At 41.4% G+C, this 20,942-nt stretch overlaps 1 long non-coding RNA gene across 1 annotated transcript in view; it reads left to right on the forward strand.

Moving 5' to 3' along the window:
- The window catches only part of LOC130156529 (uncharacterized), a 208,630-nt gene extending 187,911 nt beyond the window's left edge, over window positions 1–20,719 (forward strand). The window contains exons 6-7 of the long non-coding RNA XR_008824455.1: window positions 6,706–6,855; window positions 20,617–20,719. This is a non-coding gene — a long non-coding RNA (uncharacterized LOC130156529). The remainder of the gene's footprint in view (window positions 1–6,705; window positions 6,856–20,616) is intronic.
- The last annotated feature ends 223 nt before the right edge of the window (window positions 20,720–20,942 follow it).

Consider the following 20,942-nt stretch of genomic DNA (forward strand, 5'->3'; position numbering starts at 1 on the left):
TTATGAAAAGAAAAAAAGAAGTAGTTTCCATAGAAAATGTTGTCTTTTCATCATAGCTGCAAAGCAAAAAGATTTCTCTTTTCAGTCAAAACTGAAAAGCTGTAGGGACAAACAGTCTATTCAAAATTGCCAGGGGAAAAAAAAATATAGTCTGCATTAATAGAACATTTCTGTGAACCTCTAATGCAATTATCCAGCTAGTTTTATGAGCAGCAGGCAAAGAGTATTCAGCATCCAGTTTTGGAAATCCATCTCCTTTTCTCCAAACAGTTACACCAAAAGTAACAAAACTTTTGGGAAAGAAAAGAAAAGCAGCAAAATGAAATCAACTCTGCTGCCTGTTTCATACTCTTTCCTTATATTTTGCCTTCTTATGACCCTGTACGCTTTTAGATTTTGGAACAGATTTTTATAAAAATACAAAAAGACCATAAACCAGGCAATTCCCCTAGTATTTTTGTCCTGGTGGGTGAGAGGAATTACTGGAAATCTCTTGGAAAAAAACTGGTACTCAGAGGAAGTAACTGTCCAGGCAGTCCCCAGAGATTTGAGAATTTTATAAAGGGCTAGGCTCAACATAAAACTTCTACGTTACTGGTGTGGATCAGCTCGTGCATTGACATGCTAGGTGGTTTCCATTGGATATCCATAGGCTGTCTTTTGCTCTTCTGTTTTGCTTCTTAGCTGTGTCTTTTCAACAGTTAACTTTTATGGTTTCAGCAGTTTCCACTTGAGGTTTGCAGACATCCCCAGTTAAGATGAATTGTCATCCATACGGACAGACTTCTGTTTCATCAGATTTTTGGAATAAAGAACATTTTGCCATCAGCACAAGAAAGAATGATATTTCCTTTGTTTAGCCCTTCCTGGGAATGTTTTGAACAGATGCAGCCCACAAGGGCCTGATTTCCAAAAACAGCTCTAGATTGTGCCATCAGCTTATTTCCCTCCTGTAAAAATGGGGTTTGTGTTTTAAGTAGCAAGCCATCTAACAGCTCAGGTTGCGTGCACAGTCGATTATGTGCGGACCTGTTTACACAGGATGGCAAATCTACATCTGCCTAGACCTGGGGCTCATCAGAATTGAGATACCTCCACATTGCACCTCAGAACTACAGTAACCCAGTAAGAAGTGTAAACCCTCCCGTTAGGCACAAGCTATACTGCATTTAAAAGGATCAGTGAAGCAGGAGATACGTATGATGTAAGGGCTTGTTTACACTTTACACCCAGCAGACAAAGTTATTTGGAAATCTGTGTGATTTTCTGATTTCTTTATAGTGTTTGGTTTTACGTAACTGCCAGTGACAGTAACCACCCTGTGCTCAGCCTCCTCCATCGATCACATCAACGCTGCGTGCGTTTCTACACGGTGTGACTAAACTTTGTGGATCCTGCTTTAGGATGCATTGATTGCAGAGTAAATTATGGTACAGATTTTTCAGGCCAATTCCTTCTGCTGGTACTTCACAGTCCTCATCAAGAGTTTTTGAAGGGTTCTTTCTCATCCCTGCTCCTAAAACATTGAGCAATGCTACAAATCTGAATTCCACAGGTCTGCTTGAATATCCAAACAGTTGACTCTTATTTCACAATAGCTGGATGTTTGAAAACATTCAAGTGTGTAGAAATACTGTTACACTAATTTAAATGTCCCACAGTCAAGCCTTGCAGTTGTTTTCTTGCAACACGTGCCTCTTACTGGAAGCAAAACAAGTGGGTCTAGTGGAAAACATGTGACTCTATCCGTTATTTACATCCCCTTTCCACCCCCGCCAGACAACACAGTTTGAACATGAAAGTCACTGGAGAACAGCAGCCTATAAATATTCAGAGAAATCCAGGCAGGGTAAAAACGTTGCAAAAACCTTTGACTAACAGTTCACAGACCCTGAGAGTTCGGACTAACCACTGCTGGCCAGGGACACAGGCTGAATTCAAACAAAGACTGATTGTAATTTTGTGGTTGGACATGAATGTTTTGCACAACACTGATTGAGGGCACTTTGAAAACTGGGCCAGGGTTGTAAAATAACCTATTTACTGCAGTGTGCATTGTATTTGAAAACACAATGAAGCCTTGTAGATTGTAACCGGGCTTGGTAGAGACCTTGCAGCTGAAAAAAGCTCTTCTGGCTATAAGAGGCCTTGTGGGGCCTTGCTTATTTTATTTGTTGTTGCCTTTGATTAGGTGAGGTAAAGTGAATTAAACACAAAGCAAGGAATTGGGTATTTTTAAGTTCTAATTCCAGTTTTCCCATTGATTTTTCTCTTTGACCTTTGGCAAGTCACTTTAACCCTTTGGCCCTTTGATTTCTTACACAAAAAAGTGGCATAAGACTGTGCTACTCAGACAGCTTGGTGTGATGACTAATGAATTAATGTTAATGAATTAATGCTTGTAAAGCCTGTAGTACAGGAAAAACCTTATGTTAGTTGTAAATGATACAGGAGTCTCACAAGTCTGTGCAGCATTGCCTGCGTGTGACAGAGTCGCCCCCCATTGATTTGCTTTGGAGCCTTAGTTGGACCCAGGCATGAGCTTGGGGATTGAACTTGTGACCATGGTCTCACAGCAGTGTGACGACCTTCTGCCTGAGGCAGAATACTAGGAACTTGTGTCTTAAAAGTAAGTAGGTGTTGAAAGATGCAAACTGGCTCTGCCTGAGCTTTGCTCAAGGGTTTAAGTACCTGAGGCCCGTTGATATTTGTGGAGCTCCCTCTGAGCCTGTCTACAAGCAGCGTGGTCAGCCAACCCGCTGCATCTGAAATGAGAGAACATGTTTGTTCTCCTGTATGGTGCAATCTGAGAAAACTCTGATGTCCTGAGAATAGTCCCTGGTGTAGCTAAGTGAGTGGGGCAGCAAAGGCTTGCTCCTCACAGGAGGAAGGTGTAACCTGCCTGCCCAGGCTCCCTCCAGGGCAGCAAGGAGTAAGTGGGTTTGCTTGACTACCTGAAGTTGTTGATCAGTCTTTTCATTAAAAAGTTTATTTTGTTACTTCCATCCTTTCTGCTATGAGTTGCTCAGCAGATCTAGTTACCTGCCTGTCCTGGAAATACGTGTAGTTTGAGGCCTGAAAGAAGTGCTGTCTGTAGAGACTGAACCTCAGCGGAGGGATGGGCCCTCCTTCTCACCCAACTAAGATATGGCTGTTTGTGGCAAGCTGAGCAATCCATGGCTTGCCGTAGTTGGCATGGGGTGGGCTCCCTTATCCCTTTTCCAGTCATGCTGGGGTCTGAGAGAGAACTTAATTAAAATAATTGCTTTGGTAAAAGATAAAAAAAAAAAGCTGGTCTTGACTAAATTCCAATAGTAAAGGCAAAAAGGGGGGAGGGTGGATAGACAGGTATTGTAGATAATTTACTATAACAAATTTACTTTCAGGTGTAACTTTGGCTTCTTTCTCACCTGTTTAGGGCCGAACTGCTACAAATCTACTCTGCATGATCTCCCTTCATATATTTATATGTCATCTGTGTGACTTCCACACAGAACAAGCCGTGATAGAAATCTTTCATTTAATTAAAATTGATTTTAAAATTCTCTTGATCAATAATGAGTTAAAATTCATCCCAGCAGTGATGGGAACAGCAAACCTTCTGAGAAAAGCTTTCAGGCCAGTGGTTTTGGCTTTAGAGACTGGGTCTTGCCTGAAATTATCCCTTTCTTGGCTCCAGGCTTCGTGGTGCTTGGCACATTATGGTTTACCCTATAGCCCAGCTTGTCAGCCACCCATATGAAAAGCTGAGACATCCAGACTACAGGTCTCTTCCTTTTTCTGCCTGGTTCAGTATAGACACTTTAAACATCAAACTCTTTATAACATCTATTGGTGTTGGGTTGGTAGTGCTTAATAGGCTTCAAAATTAAATTAGTATTTTGTGGAAAATGACCCAATATTTCTTCTTTGATTCCTCACTATCTAAAACTTTTGATGTACTCTCTGAGATGGCAAAATGGGGTAAGTTATTAGTAAAGTGATATTTAACAGTTGAGTTAAAAAGATTGCAAGAGTCCCTCTGCATTTAAGTTTTATTCCCCTGCAGAAAAAAGACCCAAAGCAAATATGTGTAATATAATAAAACACGGTATATGTAACCTTTCCTAACAAAAATTTGAGGGATTAATAAAGATCAGCTTCAAATGACAGTAATACTTCGTTGTTCACACTCCAGGGTGCTTCCTAATTAATTGTCTCAAGCCTTCACTGAGAGATTCTTTACCAAATGTGGTATGATTAAACAAAATGAAGAAGTTGGAGCACTCACTTGATGCTGCTTCTCTCCTGAGAGTTACTCGTTTGGTCTCATAGTAGCACGTGATGAGAACTTTGTTCCTAACCAGGCAACCGGATCACCCTTCTTGACTTCCTTTGAAGCCGCATTGACCTGACATAACAAATTAACACAGGAGGTCTGGTAGTAGGATTGGGGCTCTCATTAACTCTGGACTAGAATAAATGCAGAAGGTAGCACAGGAGTGTTTAAATGTAAAAAAAAAAAAAAAAAAAAGAAAAAAAAGAAAAAAAAAAGAAAAAGAAGTCAAATATGCAACTAATATGTAAATAACAGCGGTTTATGTAGTTTCCTACCAAGTAAAACTGGAATAAAAAGTGCATTGAACAGGAGTTACAGAAAATTGGTTCAAGCAGATTGGTCCAGTGTCACACAGGAAGGAAAGGAAATGTCAGCTGCAGCGGAAAGGTTTGGCATCATCTCAGATCGGATGGGTAGGTGTTACCATCTTATTCCCTACTTAGGGGAAACTGGTTTATTGAATTGCTAATTTGCATTTTTTGTTGAAAATCCTGTAAGATGTTTTGCTATCTTTTAGAGAAGTATAGAAATCCAAAAGATTCCATGATGAGAAAATGTTTTTGGAAGCAGAGAAATGGGCACACACACGCACCCCTAAGGATTCCCTAGCACATGGTAAAGGGTATATACTGCAATAATTGCTCGGTTTAAATTAAACCTGTAACATTGCAAGTATTGTGTAAAATTAGTAAACATTGTGGTAGTGGTACTTTCTTTGCCATTTAAAAGATAATTTAGACACCTTCATGTTGGTAGGAGAGGTAATACTTTCTTAATAAATAGATTTTCAACCCTAAAAGATTGCAAATCTTCAGCACACAAAAACTCCTTGAAGAGCTATTTAACTTGTATGTCTATTCAGAGTCTGCCCTGGAATAATAATACAAATAGCACCTATTACAGCCTCTGTGCCGCTTGTATGTAACAGTCTCACAACCACACTGCTGTCAGCCGTTCAGCACCCCGGTGCTGTAGCTGGCTGTGATGATAATACCCGTGTGACAGATGAGTAACACGAGCCTTAGAGATGTTCAGGCACTTGCTCTGTGAGCTGCCATGAGCTGATGACAGCACCAGGAAAAGACCACGAGTCTTTCAGCTTCTGTGCTCTCACCTCTAGACAACACAGCTCTGCGATCAAAAATTCCTTTGGCAATTTTTTTTTTTTTCGTACCTGCACTATCACATTTTTACAGAGCCAGTAAAGTGGCCAAAGCTTACTCATTTTACTTTATGCTGAGAAGTATTTTTCACAGCTCTGCTTGGTAATAGAATTAGATGTTTGATGCTTTTTCAATCATGCATGTTGTGATTAGGGACTTGTTTTATGCTTGCTACTGCCCAGTTTTCTCTGAACATCGCCGATGCATTGCAGGAAAATCCCGCTCTGTTCCCCAGATGGGACTTCAGGTTGTCTTGCACTGTGGTACCCTATATTTCAATGTACTTGTCCTGTGCTGTGAAATAAGTGGAACTCTTGCCTTCCCATTTCTCCATTCTCCCTTTTCTCTGTCTGTGTCCTCCCAAACAACTAAATAATATTGCAAGTAATGTGTTCCAGCTATTGATTTCTTTTGCCTGTCTCCCTTAGCCCTGGAAGTAGGAAGAAGATCCTCTGGAACAACCAGTAGGATGAAACACGAGTTGCTTTCTTAAATTTGCTAGTTTATATTTAAAAAAAAAAAATATTCAGTAGCTGTTTGAATTTTTGTTTTTCTCAAATGGTTCCCTTCTGTCGGGGCATATTCTGATTGGACAGTATAAGCACTAGTTTGTATTTCTTGTGGGAAGAAGATTATTGTCAGAAGGATAGGAAAAAAATTTACTGTGGGTTTTGTTTTGGTTTTTTTCTTTCCTTTTTCTTTTTTTCTTTCTGCTTTCCTGATACACTGTTCCACAGTGGAGCATAAGGCTGTTAGATACTTGCTAATAATGTAGTTCCAGTGACTGTGCAAAGAAATGTCGAAATGTTAATATAGTCATCAAGAGCTCCCGTGCTGCCTCAGCTATTTGAATCGATTTCAGAAAGAGAATTCTGATCAGAGGAACAGTTCCTTGCTTGGAGTTTAAATATGCTTTATTTTCCATGAAGGCATTTTGGAGTCGCTACCTTCCTTCCTAAAGACATAGTTGGGGGAATATTTGCCAACTTAACCAAGCCCCATTTTCCCTCCTCAACCATGCACCTGCTATTTGATTCTCTGCTGCTCCATCCTTGTACTCATGCCATTACAGTTGTTCATTGCCACAAGGGAGCTGGGTGCGTAAAGGCGAGGTAATTCAAGGGAAATGGCAAGCAGACAAATGTAATCGCCTGAATTTTTGTTTTTGCTAGTATGGGTATGCTAATGCACAGATATTGAAACAAAAACTTAAATATATTTCAGGATGAAGAATGGCCAGTGCCTGGATTTCCAAATGGTGTGAAGCGCAGGACCTCTGAACAGCCTGATGCCACCTACCCCTGCCAAAATGGGAAGCTCAGTAAGCCCCACCTCAGCATAGAGAGACCAGGAGTAACCACCGCCACCTCCTGGGTGAGAAATTTTGTCCCGTTTACCTTGTTGTAATTTTATTATCTAACATAATTTCAAGTTTCCTAGGCAAGTTCATTAAAATACGTGTATTTTGCTATAATAAATGCAGGAATAAGTATCATGTTAGCTATGGAGAAATGATGGTTATTTCCTACATCTAATTGTGTTGCTTGACGATGAAAATGGACAATGTCTCCCAAAAGAAAGCTTGACTCTGCACAAGACTGTATTGGAGGCAATTTAGGGATTATAGTTTGTGTTTTTCGAAATAATTGTCTGTTATGTGGTAAATTCCATTTTCAGAAAGTCCACAAAATGGGACAGAGAGAGAGAAATTCCACTGCTTCAATCATCAGAGAGTTGGTTGAGTTGAAAGCCTTGTTGTCTTTGTCTTATGATTTCTGCCTCAGCCTTATTGCTTGTGAGTCATGTATTTATAGTCTGCAGATCTGAAAACAGCACCAAAGTCTTGGCAAATTATTTTATTTGATGTTTCTGGTGTGGTGTATTTGGTGTGTTGGAAAATGGCTTACAGAGCCTACCTGCTTCAGGGGCAGAAAGCTTAGGCAATGGTTTGGGAAAGCTGAGAGAAAGCAAACCCAGCAAAAACTGCTGCTGCTGTATCTGATTTCCAGTGCATCATTTTCAGTGGTATTATCAGGTCCCTGGGACACACCTTGAGTCCTGTTACTCTCTGGGGTTGCTTTGTGGTTGCTTTTTGTCTCTTCCTCTCAAGACCCTTTTGACCATCTGTGGCTTGTGGAGAATATGAAAGCTCCTTCCTGTGTCCAAGATCAATAGCTTTAAAAACAGAGCACAAGAAGCCAGTAATCATCTTTTCCACCAGGCATGATTAATTTCTGAAGTGCTTCAGCTAGTTCCCTTTGATGTTCCGTTTCCATATTTTTTAATTTTTTTATTTTTTCCAGCAAGTGTCCAAAACTCAGAGGCCCACACCCACATGTGTCCTGCAATAGGCTGGGGCTGGTGATGACTCCTCCAGAGCCTATGCTGTTTGGACGTGGGTGGGCTACAGCACTTTTTGGAAAGCTCTCCCAGATCCTGGAAATAAGATTTCAAAAGCCAGTTGAGATGTTTCCCAAAGCACCCTGGCTTCAGTGGAAAGCAGTGCTGCTTTCCTGTCTGAATCTTGGATTAAGAAAAGAAGGAAAAGTGAGGGGGAAGGGAAAAAAAACCCACCAACAACCAAACAGCCCCTCTACAAACTTAAATTAAATGTGGTTCAGTTTCACTCCAATTCAGTAAGAGTGACTGAGAGAAACTACATTCCCACAACCACCTCTCTTTATGTGAGTAAATAAGACATTCCAGCAGTGCTGAGGCTGGGCCAGTGGAAAGATATTTTTTGAACTCTAAAAAAAATATTATTTTTGAAGTTACTAAGTCATCCACAAATCCACCTGGTCTGTCTTGTTGCTTCTGCTGCACTCCACAGCAACACTGAGGGCTGCTAGTACTACAGCATTACTTGCAGAAGGAGAGATTACATGTAAGGTGTGTGAACGGGTTCCCTGGAATTATGAAACTGCACAAACCACTGCCTTCTTTGCAAGTACCAAAAAAATGGTGGTACTGCAAAACAGGTGATGTAGTATTGGCTCACTCAGAAATGAACATGCCAGCATATCCGTGTGGATACATCCATGAGCCTCAGTGTTGCTTCCAGTTGTATTTGCCCAGAATTGTCTAACAGATCTTTGGCACTCAAGATGTGCACTTGCATACACAAGCTATAGACAGCTAACTTGAAGTTGATTGCTGCTCAGCTTGCAGGTACAAATAAACATATGCATCCGTTTCCTTCTTTGCACGGGCACATTTCTAATGGTCAGACTTTGCAAATGTGTTAATATTGCATGCGTGTGTCAAAACTACGCTACTGTTGTAAGATTGCCACTGAATTCTCGGTTAGGAAGGCATCCCTAATTTGTTGCCAGGAGATCTCTGTTTGAGAACAGGACCTGCCTATCATTTATTTTTAATATACTGGATTTGTTTATTTTTTGTTCATGTACATTTCAGTCATAACCACTTCTGTCCGCTACAGAGCTGCTGAGGCTCTATGAGAAGGTCTGTTCTCTTCATTTTTGTAGCAGTAGTTAGGATGCAGCTGAAACGTAATGAGGACTCTTGAGTTGGCAAGGTTTTTTACCCAAATGTATCGGCTTATGAATTTCTGGGCATCTGTGCTCAATATGAAGCACCTGCTCATGTAAGGTATGTTCTGTAAGGGTTGGATGATGGCCCAGTTGGAAGGGAAGAATTCTCACGTTTAAGAAAAAATACCTGTTGAAGGCACAGCAGTAAGCGAAGAAGCATGTGGCTCTACAATACACAGGAATAATAGGGATGGGGAAAAAGTCTCTACAGCAGGAAAAGAAAACGTACACAAGAAATTAAAATGTTCTGTAGTTACAGGGAACTGCGAAACAGAGGAAAGTGGTTCCCTCTGTGGTTCTGGAAGTGTGAAATGCATTTTATGCTGTCTCTTGAGGGTGACCCACTTATGAAGCAGTTGAATGATGACAGTAGACTTCAGTGAGGCTAAAACTAAATGGATACAGCTGTAGACATTTTCATAAAAGAGAATCTCCCAGGAAATAAGTCTGTTAGGGAATCTGGGCCTTGGTTTTAGTTAATACTGGATGCAGTTTCTCCTGATCTTACCGGAGATGTGCATTTGTCAAACTGAGTGTAAAAAATGAGGTCTGTTTAATCCATTCTCCCTTGCATCTCTCTCATCCATCACATGTAAGGAGGTTGTTTCTGTTGTACCTTCTAAGATTACTTTTCATTTCCCAGAATGGGATGAGATCTCTCTTCTCTGGGCACTGCATGTTGTGCGGGACAGTGTTAAATGCTTTGCACAAGTCCAGGTAGATGACTTCAGTTGCTCTTCCCTTAGCCACCAACGCTGTAACCCTGTTGTAGAAGGCCACCAAATCTGTCAGGCATGATTTGCTCTTAGTGAAGCCATGCTGGCTGTCACCAATCACCTCCTTACTTCCCATGTGCCTCAGCATATTTTCCAGGAGGGTCTGCTCCGTGGTCTTGCTGGGCACAGAGATGAGGTTGACCAGCCTGTAGTTCCCCCAGTCTTCCTTATTTCCCTTTTTTTAAATGGGGGTTACATTTCCCCTTTTCCAGTCAGTAGGAACTTCACCAGACTGCCACAACTTCTCAAATAGGATGGACAGTGGCTGAGCCACTTTATCCATTTATTCCTCTCCTTCTCCACGTGTGCCATACAACTATTCCTTAAGGTGTCATTTGTGCAATAGATTTTATTGTTAGCTGTCCATTTACTGCAAAGACGTTCCTTCACCTGCTGCTGCAGCTCCTGGCAAGGAGTATGGAGTGCTACAAGTGTTTGTGCTTGTGCTGAAAGTTGTAGGGTATTTTAAGGGTTCAGTCTTTTCCCTGTGATGGTCCATCATTGTACTGGTCTTTTCCCATTATTTCCCCCCCAGCTTATGTTCCTGTGCCTCAGCCCATAGAATGGAGGTCAGTTTGTCACATCAGGACTGAGGACCTAATTCACAGCAAAAGGCCACTTTTCTGACTTTTTTACATACTGTTTTGCCCCTTGTGCCAGAGGGACATGGGCACAGGGGGTGAGATTCTGCCTAATCAAAGTGGCAGCATTTCCCCAGTATGCCAAGCAATGAAAGATGCAGGTGGTAGAATATTAGGTCTAGCATTAGCTGTTTGGATGATATTTATTTAACATAACAAATATTTTTAAGCTGTTTTTTTAATGTTTTATTTTTTTCTGTCTGCTTTCCTCATCCATTACAGGATTTCCTTTCCTGTGATTAGGGGGGGGTTATGGATGAAGCTGTAGTCTCAGTGAAGCTAGTAAGAATAGAGTTTCATCACACCCACAGAAATTATGGTTGGTGGTGCACTGTGTCTGTACAAATATTTCACTGAATCTGTAGTCATTCTATTAAGCTGCATTTTCTCCCTGAATGATTTTTAAATGGTTGCAAAAAGGGATTTTGGGCCCTTCAAATCTCAGCCCACCCCCTAATAAAATGAATGTTGCTATTGAACATTTTGGATGAAAAAATAATCCTAAAAGCTTTGCTTTGAAAAACTGTGTAAGAGGTTTTGCCTTTGGTTGTTTAGTGTCGTTATTGTGTGTCTGGGAATGCTGTTTTGGATGCATGTGTGAAATGGCGGGGGCTTTCCCCGCCCACTGTAAACATCTATTTCCTTCTTGTGGAGAAAGGCTTTGCAAAAAGAAAGGAGGTAAAGAGAGGGCTACCACACCGTAAGGCATGGACGGTGGAGTGCTGATACTGGTGTATGTACGGGTCTGTCTTTTATCTGTGGCTGACTGAAGCGCACTGTGCACATGCCTCTTTAAGGCAGGGTCTGCCTTGGCACAAGAGCTCCCTAATATTCATGAAACATATAAAGCCCTCGAAGTTACATTTCTTTCTCCTCCCCTCCTTTCCCCCTTCTTTCGAAACCTTAAGGTGTTGACTGGTGGCTCACTATAGCACTTAGTATGTTACCACCCATTCACACCTCTACTTGTCTACTTTCCCCACCTCCTCTCACACTTCTCTTGCTATAATGATGTGTTGCAGAAATAAATTGTGTTGCACAATGAATGTGTAGAAAGAACAAGGGGGTATTTAAAAGCTGAGAAATAGGAGAACTAGTGTGGAAAGAGAGAGAGGGAAGTGCTTTTGGCACATTGAGCTGGTAGTGTATTATAATTCAAAGTAGATGACTGCCGCACTGGAGTGATTGTAACATTTGTTTGAATGCTGGAAGTTGAATTGAACAGGAAGGGATTGGAAAGCCAGAGGCTTGAGGTGCTACTTGAGAGTTTGGGAGATCAGAGTGTTGCTTCTCTGCTTTGCTCTAGGATCTCTATGAAAAAGGAATGGTTTTTTTTTTGTTGTTGCTGTTGTTGTTTTGGGCTGGTTTGCCCCTGCCCACACACTCACGTCTGTACTCAAAGAAGGTCTTGGACAGGTACTGCCGAAACATGGATCCTTCAGAACCTCACTCAGCACCTTGGAGATTGTACTTTATTTTCCTCGGTGTGAGGGAAGAGACTTTCTGAGAGAGAGAAATGAGTTGAAGTAAACATTTAGAGTTTCAGCCATGCAATCATAACACTTTCCTTTAATCCCACATCTCTTTGGGAGTGCTGTGTCCCTTGATCACACTTCGAACGAGCCAAGGCTGAGCTTTGCATTCACAGCATGACTGGGCACCAGGCAACTTTTGCATTCCATGTGCAGACCTCTTTTGCTCAGTCCTCAGAAGCTGGTGCTGCAAGAGACGGCACGAAAATTTATTATATTCTTTCCGATTTTGTTAAATTTCAGTAAGCTCACAATTTGAAATGATGGCTTGCCCTTAAAGAGCTGGTTGTACTTGACAAGTGTGTGGCAGTACTTCATTAATTACAAGCAGCCCTTCCCAGTGCAACTTCAGTTAGGTAGAATATTTGTTCTGCGCACATAATTATCTCTCTGTCGTTCTCTCTCTCGTATTGATTCATGTGGAAAATATGATTAAAACATGAACATCTACAAATGATTTAGAATAACAAGAGAGGAAAGGCCATTGTTTTTTTGCACTGACTATACTAGATTACTATAATTACAGCTGAATGGTTATACATTTCTCTGTCCCCCCCACAAGGCTGTATGCTCATTCACAGCCTCAATATACCACTGAAAAGTGGAGATGTTTAAACAAAATATTCTCTTAAGGATGTTTCTTTGACCCATTAAGAACCTTTACCTTGGCACTTGTACATGTAATCTCTGGCATAAGGTCATGCAAAGTGGGGGTAGGGATAGGAAAAGAAACACCAACCCTTCAGACATCTGTTGTGGTGTTTCGGCCAAGAACGGGAGGGAAGGCTGTGCCAGTTCGGCAGCCGCTCCTGCAGATTGCAGTCGGCTTGCTTTTGATGCCAGCGTTAATAATGTAGGCTTCCCGCTGAGTGGGTGGCACTGCCAGATTCCTAATTAGAATCTACTAAAAGCAGCAAAAGGTGAAGTGGACATTTTTTTTCACACCACACCACCACCACCACCACCCCCCCCCCATGTCTTCATCTCTTCTCCCGTTAGATTTGTTTAGCCTCATTTTTATTTTGGCCGCTTAGCCCAATGGAGAAGAGTGGGGCAGGGTCCTCTGTGCTCTTGCCTTGATCTCAAATTAAACAAATGGAAATTTTGATCTGCTGAACCCCTCAGGAAGGCCTGGTTCACCGTGGTGTGTGTGGAGATGACAGAACTAATTTCACACTTCATCCATTGTGCGCAGTGGGTTCACTTGTTGTTTGCTCTTGCAGCTGGTGCAGACTCCTAAGACAGGACATCATTTTCCTCTTCTGTTTTGATGTGGACTACATTGAAATAGCCTAGCTCAGAGGGCAAGAATGTATTCAGTATATCCCATTGGCAGTTCTTGCTTCCTATTAAGAGGCTGGGAATACTATTCTGAGGGTCTCGTTTGCTCCTGAATAACTTCAGGCTACTTTTCAGTTGCTTCCTGATCAACTGGCTGATTTGGAGATCCTGGAAAAGGTTCTGGCCACTGAGGTGGAGAAATAATTGCATTGTAGGATTGTTGGCATGAAGTGTTGCTGGTGTGGGTATATGTGCCCATGTCCTCTGGGAGAACAAGCCTGGAAGCAGGCAGGACACAGAGTACAGCTTGGAGAAACCAGACCAGAGTAGCACAAGCCAGACTGAGTGTGCAGTGGCCACCCCTTGCAGACTGGGTGGTGGCACTTCCCTGGAGCTCTGGTGTAAAGGGAAGGATGACAACAGCAGTTTTCAGGATAAGGTTTTGGGGTTTTTCTTTTCTTCTTTTTATTTTTTTTCCCCTCCACCTCTTACACTTTTGTTTACTTTTCTTAAGAAGGGACCTTGTAGGCATTTGTTACAGATCTGTTTCTCTCTGGTTGCTTGAGGAAGGAATGGAATTAGTTGTATGAAAAAGCAGGCAAAGTGCAACCTGCACAACAGAGGCCAAAGGGTTCAGGAGGATTTGCAGAGCTGAGCCTGCAGTGACTGTCACAGGAGCCCTCTTAAGGAGTGTGTAGTACTCTTTTCTTGACATGAAACCTTGCATTCAGCTTTTTCTTGTAAGTTTTTGAGTTGCAACCTGCAACTCCGGCTGCACAAGGTTGCTTATGAATCAAAACTGAAGAAAAGAGTCTCGTGAACCCTTGCCAGCCAAAATTTCTGACTTTTCCTTGGCTTTACCTTTATTTTGCTGTTAGAAAACCTGTGATCAAGTTTCAGCCTGTAAGCCAGAAGTAGCCTACTAATCAGCAGCCTTTCTCACCACCTGATTAAATGAAATCCTTCATACTGTCCTGCCTTTTGATGACTAATGCAATGTGATGCATATTCCAGTAACTGTGAATGCAGAATAATGAGTTTTCTGCCAGAATTATTTTAAGACAACTGCACTGCCCTCTGCAAATGACACCTGATCAGCTGGCCTTCGTTGATGGAAGGGAAATTCTCTTTATTTCCATTAAATACTTACCATGAACGAGTAAATACCTTCTAGTTAGCACGTTATTTTGGTTCCTTTTTATTTACATCCTATAAAACAAAACAATGCCAACTCTTTTTTTGGCTATCTACTAACAAGGACATAATATTTATAATAAATGTTTTGCAAAATTCCAATAATATATTTATGGATATAAATGAGAGGGAGCTGAAAAGCTGAAAAATGTCCAGGTTCCAGAAAGGGTGAGAAAGAAAGAGGAAAAAATAAGGTTTTCTGAGAGGCAGCAAATATGTGTCTTTTGTCTGGTAATAGGGTATCCATGTAATGTCTCTGAAACGGCCACAGTTAAAGTTCATGCTACATTAGGAAAGCAAAGTGGTTTACATTGAAACTTAATAGTAGTCAATTGTGTTTGAAACATCTGATGCAGAAATAAAACACCTTATGTTTTATGGGAGCGAGGAGCTGCATATTTGGCACGTGTTCTTCTTTCTAAACACGTGTCCTCTCTCTATCAGTTTGAGATAATCCAGGTCTGGCTCCCGCCCAGTTGCTCCTCCTAACCAGAATTACACGAGACATGCTGCACTCCCTGCACGCGCACACATGCACACACACGCGCGCTCCCTCTTGAACCACAAATTAACATGAGTGAGAATTAGTTGGCATCTTTTACAGGTCCTCTGCCTTCCAAGAGAGCATTTTTAACAGTGGATATTTCTTCCTTCATCAATGTAATCTTTTCCTTATTTGCAAAAAGCATGGGTGTGTCGTGTTCCGCCCCCCCCCGCCCCCCCCCCCCCCCCCCCCCCCCATTTTTGCTCTTGTTTAATGGTTTCTTGGTGCAAACTTCAGACTTTTGAAGTTCATATCAGATTGCAATCATAGGACTGCTGTTGCTTTGATCCATATATCTAGACAACCAGGAAATGTAATTTCACTGACAAAGCCACTCTATTTTATAGCTAGATATGCTTAGGAATTGCTCCTCCAACTGAACCGAAGTGTTCTTGTGGACATCTTCCACCTTCTGTTGCTGCTTCCACTCAATTACATGCTCACCTTCTTATGCATCTACTTGACAGGCACAGATTTTCACATTTTTGCATTCCCTTTGAAATGTGAACCTCTGTTCTTTGCTGCATTAGATGTATGCAGGCGTTCACAGCGATGGAGCATAGGGGGATTTAAACCCAGGGGGTCAGTCTATGAGAATGCAGTCTATAATTTGCAAATGCTAATGCGTTTCTGCACCCTCTTCCTTCTGAGGATCTGAAAGTCAATTTAATTATATATTGAAATATCCCGTTTGGTAGATTAGGTAGGATTTAGGTTTTGTGACAAGATTAATATTTTGTTCCTACAAGGTTATATGACAAGACTACAAGTGAACGGAAAATGATAACCAGAACTTCAAATCCGTAGTTCAGTGCTCTCACTATTGCATTATACCCGCTCCCTGTAAATTTGACAATGTCTTCACTAGGGGTAAGTAGTAAACTTTCCTAATCACATAGTATTTTAAGTTCTAACTATGTTACTCAATAACTTCAAGCAAATGACATGTTTGAGTTTTTTTCTTGTCTAAACTTAGGTAAGCTAATATGTGAAAATTTATAAGGCTCTCTGTTAACAGTCAAAAAAACAAAACCTGAGCTTGTCAGCTACATTATTAGCCAAACCTTTAACAATAATCCTTTATTTTTAATATAAAACTAACTTCTGATGGAAAGTTAATCTGAAATATTTTGTTCAATAAATTATCTTTTTGTTTACTGACAGAATGTGAACACTTTTCATTGGGAAACTCCAAGTTTTGTACAGCTAACAGTGGTGAGACCTAGCAACATTTCAAAAGCTTTCAGTATATTTTAGTTAGATATTAAGGGTAGAACTAGGGTAGGCCCTTTGAAATCCACATATTCTGCATTAATTTTGTGAGTTTCTGACTTGATTTTCCAATTAATAGTGTGTTATTGGAAACCAGGATTTGTCTAGAGTCTTGATCTGTGTAAGAAATGGAGATCAGGTTGCTGTATTTCATATACCAGTATATTAAAACATATTATCCTAACAGCTATTTCTAATAAATAGGAATTGGTCGGTTTTGTACCATTTTATACTATGCCAGTTTTATAAATAGGAGAACAGTATGTTTTGTAAAACAATCTGAAGTGTGTGGAAGACCTAATCCCAAAGGGGAATGTGATAAAGCAGTGAACTTTTCATGTCAAAATTTTTAACTCTGCTCTAGTGTTACCTTTCCCAGGGGACTAATTTCCGTAGCACTGACGATGTAAGTCACCTTCTGTTACCACACTTTGTTTTTGTTGGCTGTCTTGGAGGTTTTCCTTTTTTCTTTTGCAAAACTTTGGTGAGTATGTGAAGATAATCTGGTTACTTGTGCATGAGAATGTGAGGAAGGCGAATCTGCCTGTGAAGAGGAATGAGTATTGTTCTGCATGCTTGAGTAGTACCTTGTATAGTAAAATATTTGTCATCAGTAAGGAAACAGACTGCTCCAGAAAGAGTGAAGTGCTGAGCACAGAACTGGAAAGGGGCTTAAGTGTAGAGCTAGTGGAGTACAGAGCTGGATTTGGAAAGCTAGTCCTCTATGAGTACATCTGTAAGATTCAAAAGTCTACAGTATGAAATTTCTTCCTGGTTTTACCTACAGCAACTCCAAACTTTGAGCAATTGTTGTGGGGTGTTTTATTATCTTGGTGGTGGTTTGTTTTTTTTTTGTTGTTTTTGGTTTGTATTTAACACAAGAATGATTCAACTTAAGACTTTCATCTTTTCCACTTCTATCCTTATTTGTCCATCTCTTTCTGTCTTTTTTAAAAGAACAACTCCAAAATAAAGAAGGAAATGAAATAATAATAATGCCCCTATGTTAATGCAAATGTAAAGCCATTGGAATACACAGCATAAGGCAGGAAATGCAAGTTTTCTCACGTGAACATTAATATTGTCATGAAAACCAGACAATGGTGTGGCTAAATGTCAGTCCTGCTGGGGTTTTCTCAGCAATTTCCCTAAAACCACAGTTCTTGGCATGCTAGAATTAGGTGAATATCTGGTCCTCCCAGATGGAAGAGAAAATTTAAGAACTTGAGCAAAAACAGTGATTTAAAACTTGAAAAGAAGACATGTGACTGTTAGCTTAAATTGGAATTATTTCTATAACAGCTTTGTGACCTTTAAGTCCTGAGTCCTGATTTTTGAATGCCGGATTTGACAGTACTGGAGTAATCTGAAGTGGAGAGCCATTCCTGGTCGGGAAGACTGACCCAAGCACCCCAGTTCTGCCACGTTGTATGCTCTGTAAGTGGGACCCGTGAAAAATGTGAAACTTCATGTTGCCCTGTGCCAAAAGCCTTTCACTGGACAGGCTGGGCTCCCAGTGCCGTCACCGGGACAGGAGTCCTTTCTTCCTCTACACTTCTTGGACATCTGGTCAGCTTATGTGTCAGCCCTCGCCCCATCTCCCCAGGGGCTGCTGGCTGGGGGTGAGGAGATGCGATGGCCGCACAGCTGGCTAGCATCAGTGCTGCTGTCAGCAGCGACTACTAGCCTGGAGCACACACTGCTCCTACGTGCAGAAAAAGCCAAGTCCCAGCGTGGTTCCCTGGCCCAATCTGTTGAAGATAGTAAGTGTCCCTGAGCAGGGAGCTAATTTGTCTTTGCTCCCCTTGATCATCCTGAGACAGCTGATAATTACAGATACATTTCATGTATGATGTCTGTGGCATTCTTACAGCAGTGCAGACCTTAGTGTTTCCTGGTACTTTTAAGTTCTCAGCGTTAGCTTTGCATTCCTCTAGGACAGTCTATCTCTCCCGTTCATCACTGCAGTTGCAGTAAGGCAGGAAATCCTCTTCTGAGCCCAGTCATCAGTGTCTCCTTCTTCCTTTTCTAGCCCCACACTTGAGCAGTCCTGTTCCTTGATTGCTATCTAAATTGTCCTTATCATATGCCAGACACTGGAAGAGCTGCAAGGCATCATTTCCTGCGGGGCAATGCCAGGCACATAACATATGCTAGACATCTACAGGCAGATGGGGTTGGTTAGGGCCAGCGAAGCATGAAAAAACAGGGGCTTTGGTAGGAAGAGGCTAAAGAACTCTACAAACTGGTTGAAAGCCATATCCCAAGCAACGTTAACAGCTCATTAACATTCCCTGCAGGGCTGGCAGGTCAGCACAGGAGGTCAAAAAAATTAAGAACTATTTTCTTAAGGAAACAGGAGGTAAAGAGGGTTAGATACATACAGCTGGTGTAGGACACAATGTAAGGGCTGGTCTGAGAGAAGGCAAGGGGGAATGCTTCGGCTCAGTCTCTGCCTGCTTAACTAGGACCAGCCATCTGTCTGTTTTCTACCTGGGATTCTCCCCATGCTGAGCTGAAACTTGCTTCATTATTCAAAAGCAAACTTGCCCAATGGCACAAGATGTTGGGAGGCAGCTGATTCGTGACCTAGCCAAAGACATCGGGAGGAGGGAGCGAGGTTTTCCTTTGAACCAGGCTCTGTAAGCATATGGTAGGCCTTGTACTTCAGGACGTGATCCATATGCTGCTCTTCAGTGCCCATATGCTTTCTATATTTTCCGTATTTATTTATTTTAATCAGGATTGAGTCTGTGATCTTGATTTTCCTTTTGCTGCTGGCTGTAATTACATTTGGTTGTGCTACTGGAGGTAAGGCAATGAGGTTAAAAATTAACACCAGAGTGTTCAGTTGTGTCCTTTTAATGTTGCCTTGTCCTGTGCGCTTTGTGGAGAGAATTGTATTCTGGGTTAATGATCTGTAATGCTATTAGTTTACATTTCTTCTTCTTGTTGGAGCTTGGAAATGGAGTTTCATTGACTCGGGGTCAGGGGAGAGACAAGCTCCAACAATAGACTTCTACAAACATTAACTGATATTTGCTGTTTCTTGTGGGGTTAGAGGCTATAAATCAGTGTATTCTTATTTCACTGGAAAAAGCAGTGAAATTGAGAGAGCAACTCCAGTCTCTGTCTCCAACCAACATGGCAGAACGTGACCTAAGATAGTTAAGATTTATTGGTACAAGGAAGCACTATCAGCCACTCTCTTTATCTTCCTTACTAATAGGGGGAGATTTGGCTTCAGCAGGGCAGTATTTCCTGGTGTCTTTAGCTGAACCCTTCCTGTCACATAGACTACATGGTGGTGACAGACACGACTCCCTGGGTCCCAAACTGAGCAAGAACAGTGTCGTTGAGAGCCCACCTGCAGGGCTGGAGGGGTCACCACAGCCAGGGAGTATCAGCCTGACCCAAATCAAGAGGAGCAACACGTCCGGAGCACAACAATGGGGCTGTCCTGGTCTGCTGTAGCTGTGTACAGGGTCCAACCTCACCATTAGTGCTTGTTCCCTCCTTCCGTGCTCCCGCAGGGAAGCTCCTTGGATTTCTCATGCAGCCCCACAGCAGAGAGCAGGAGTAAAGGGCCACTAGAGTAGTAGGACCTCTCCCAAGCATGCCCAGCCCATACCCATCTGCAGAAAATCCACCATGTGATAAGAGAAAATGTCTGTAGGCACAACAGGTATTCAGAAAAAAATGAAATTGTGGTCTGAAAAGAAGAGCTACATTTTCATGTATCTAGCTCTTCAGCCTGCAAGAAGTCTTGCTTTCACACTGCCTGCTAGAAGGCCAGAGCTGAGAACAGAAAGTAATTTCTCATGGCCCAATTATTTTAACCATGTGCTTTTTGTTTTCTTGTGAACCTGCTAAAGAATTAGTAGTGAAATCTGATTTCTTTTTAAATTCTGCATTTTTATCTTTATAGAAAAATAACTCCCAACAAAATAATTCCTCTTTGATTTTGTGATATTGGGGCAAGGAGGGTACTGGCTTTTTGGCTGTGGTTGTGGGTTTGTTTGGTTTTTTTTTTTTTTTCATGGGAAAGAATATACCATACTATGGGTCTAGGGTTAATGAAACCATACTCTTTTGAGAATTCACACCAGTAATTAAATGCATATTCCTCACTTTTCACCGTATACAAATAGCAAATGAGCAGATCGAGTATTTCCTGCATGAAGTGACAACATCTGCGTATTATTAGGGAATATTTAAGTCCTTTATCACTGTGTCGTAACTCACATTAAGATTATTTGGAATCAATGACAGTTTTGTATGAGCAAAAACTATGTCCTGGCTTCTCAAAGGCTTTATCATTAACGTGTTTTACCACCACAGAATTCTTAGACTCTGAGAAGATCCTATGATGTCAAGGACTCAGAACAAACAAGGACTTTCTTGCAAGAAGAACCATCTCAGAAATTAATCTAAAAGTTTTCAGGTAAGAAGAAGTTAACAATATTTATCCATAAATACTTTTTGATTTCTTATTTGGAGAATTGGAAGTGTCAAAATGCTGCATGGAATTCTGTTGTTTCTGATCTGAAAAGGAAGCAGGTGGTGTTATAAACCTTGCAGGACAGCCTGGTTTTGTGAGAATTTGGAGATCCTTTCTCAGAATGAAGCTTTAGAAAGCAAAATATTCAGGAGATTTCTGCTGAATG

The sequence above is a fragment of the Falco biarmicus genome, chromosome 10 (assembly GCF_023638135.1).
Source record: "Falco biarmicus isolate bFalBia1 chromosome 10, bFalBia1.pri, whole genome shotgun sequence".
Lineage (NCBI taxonomy): Eukaryota > Metazoa > Chordata > Aves > Falconiformes > Falconidae > Falco > Falco biarmicus.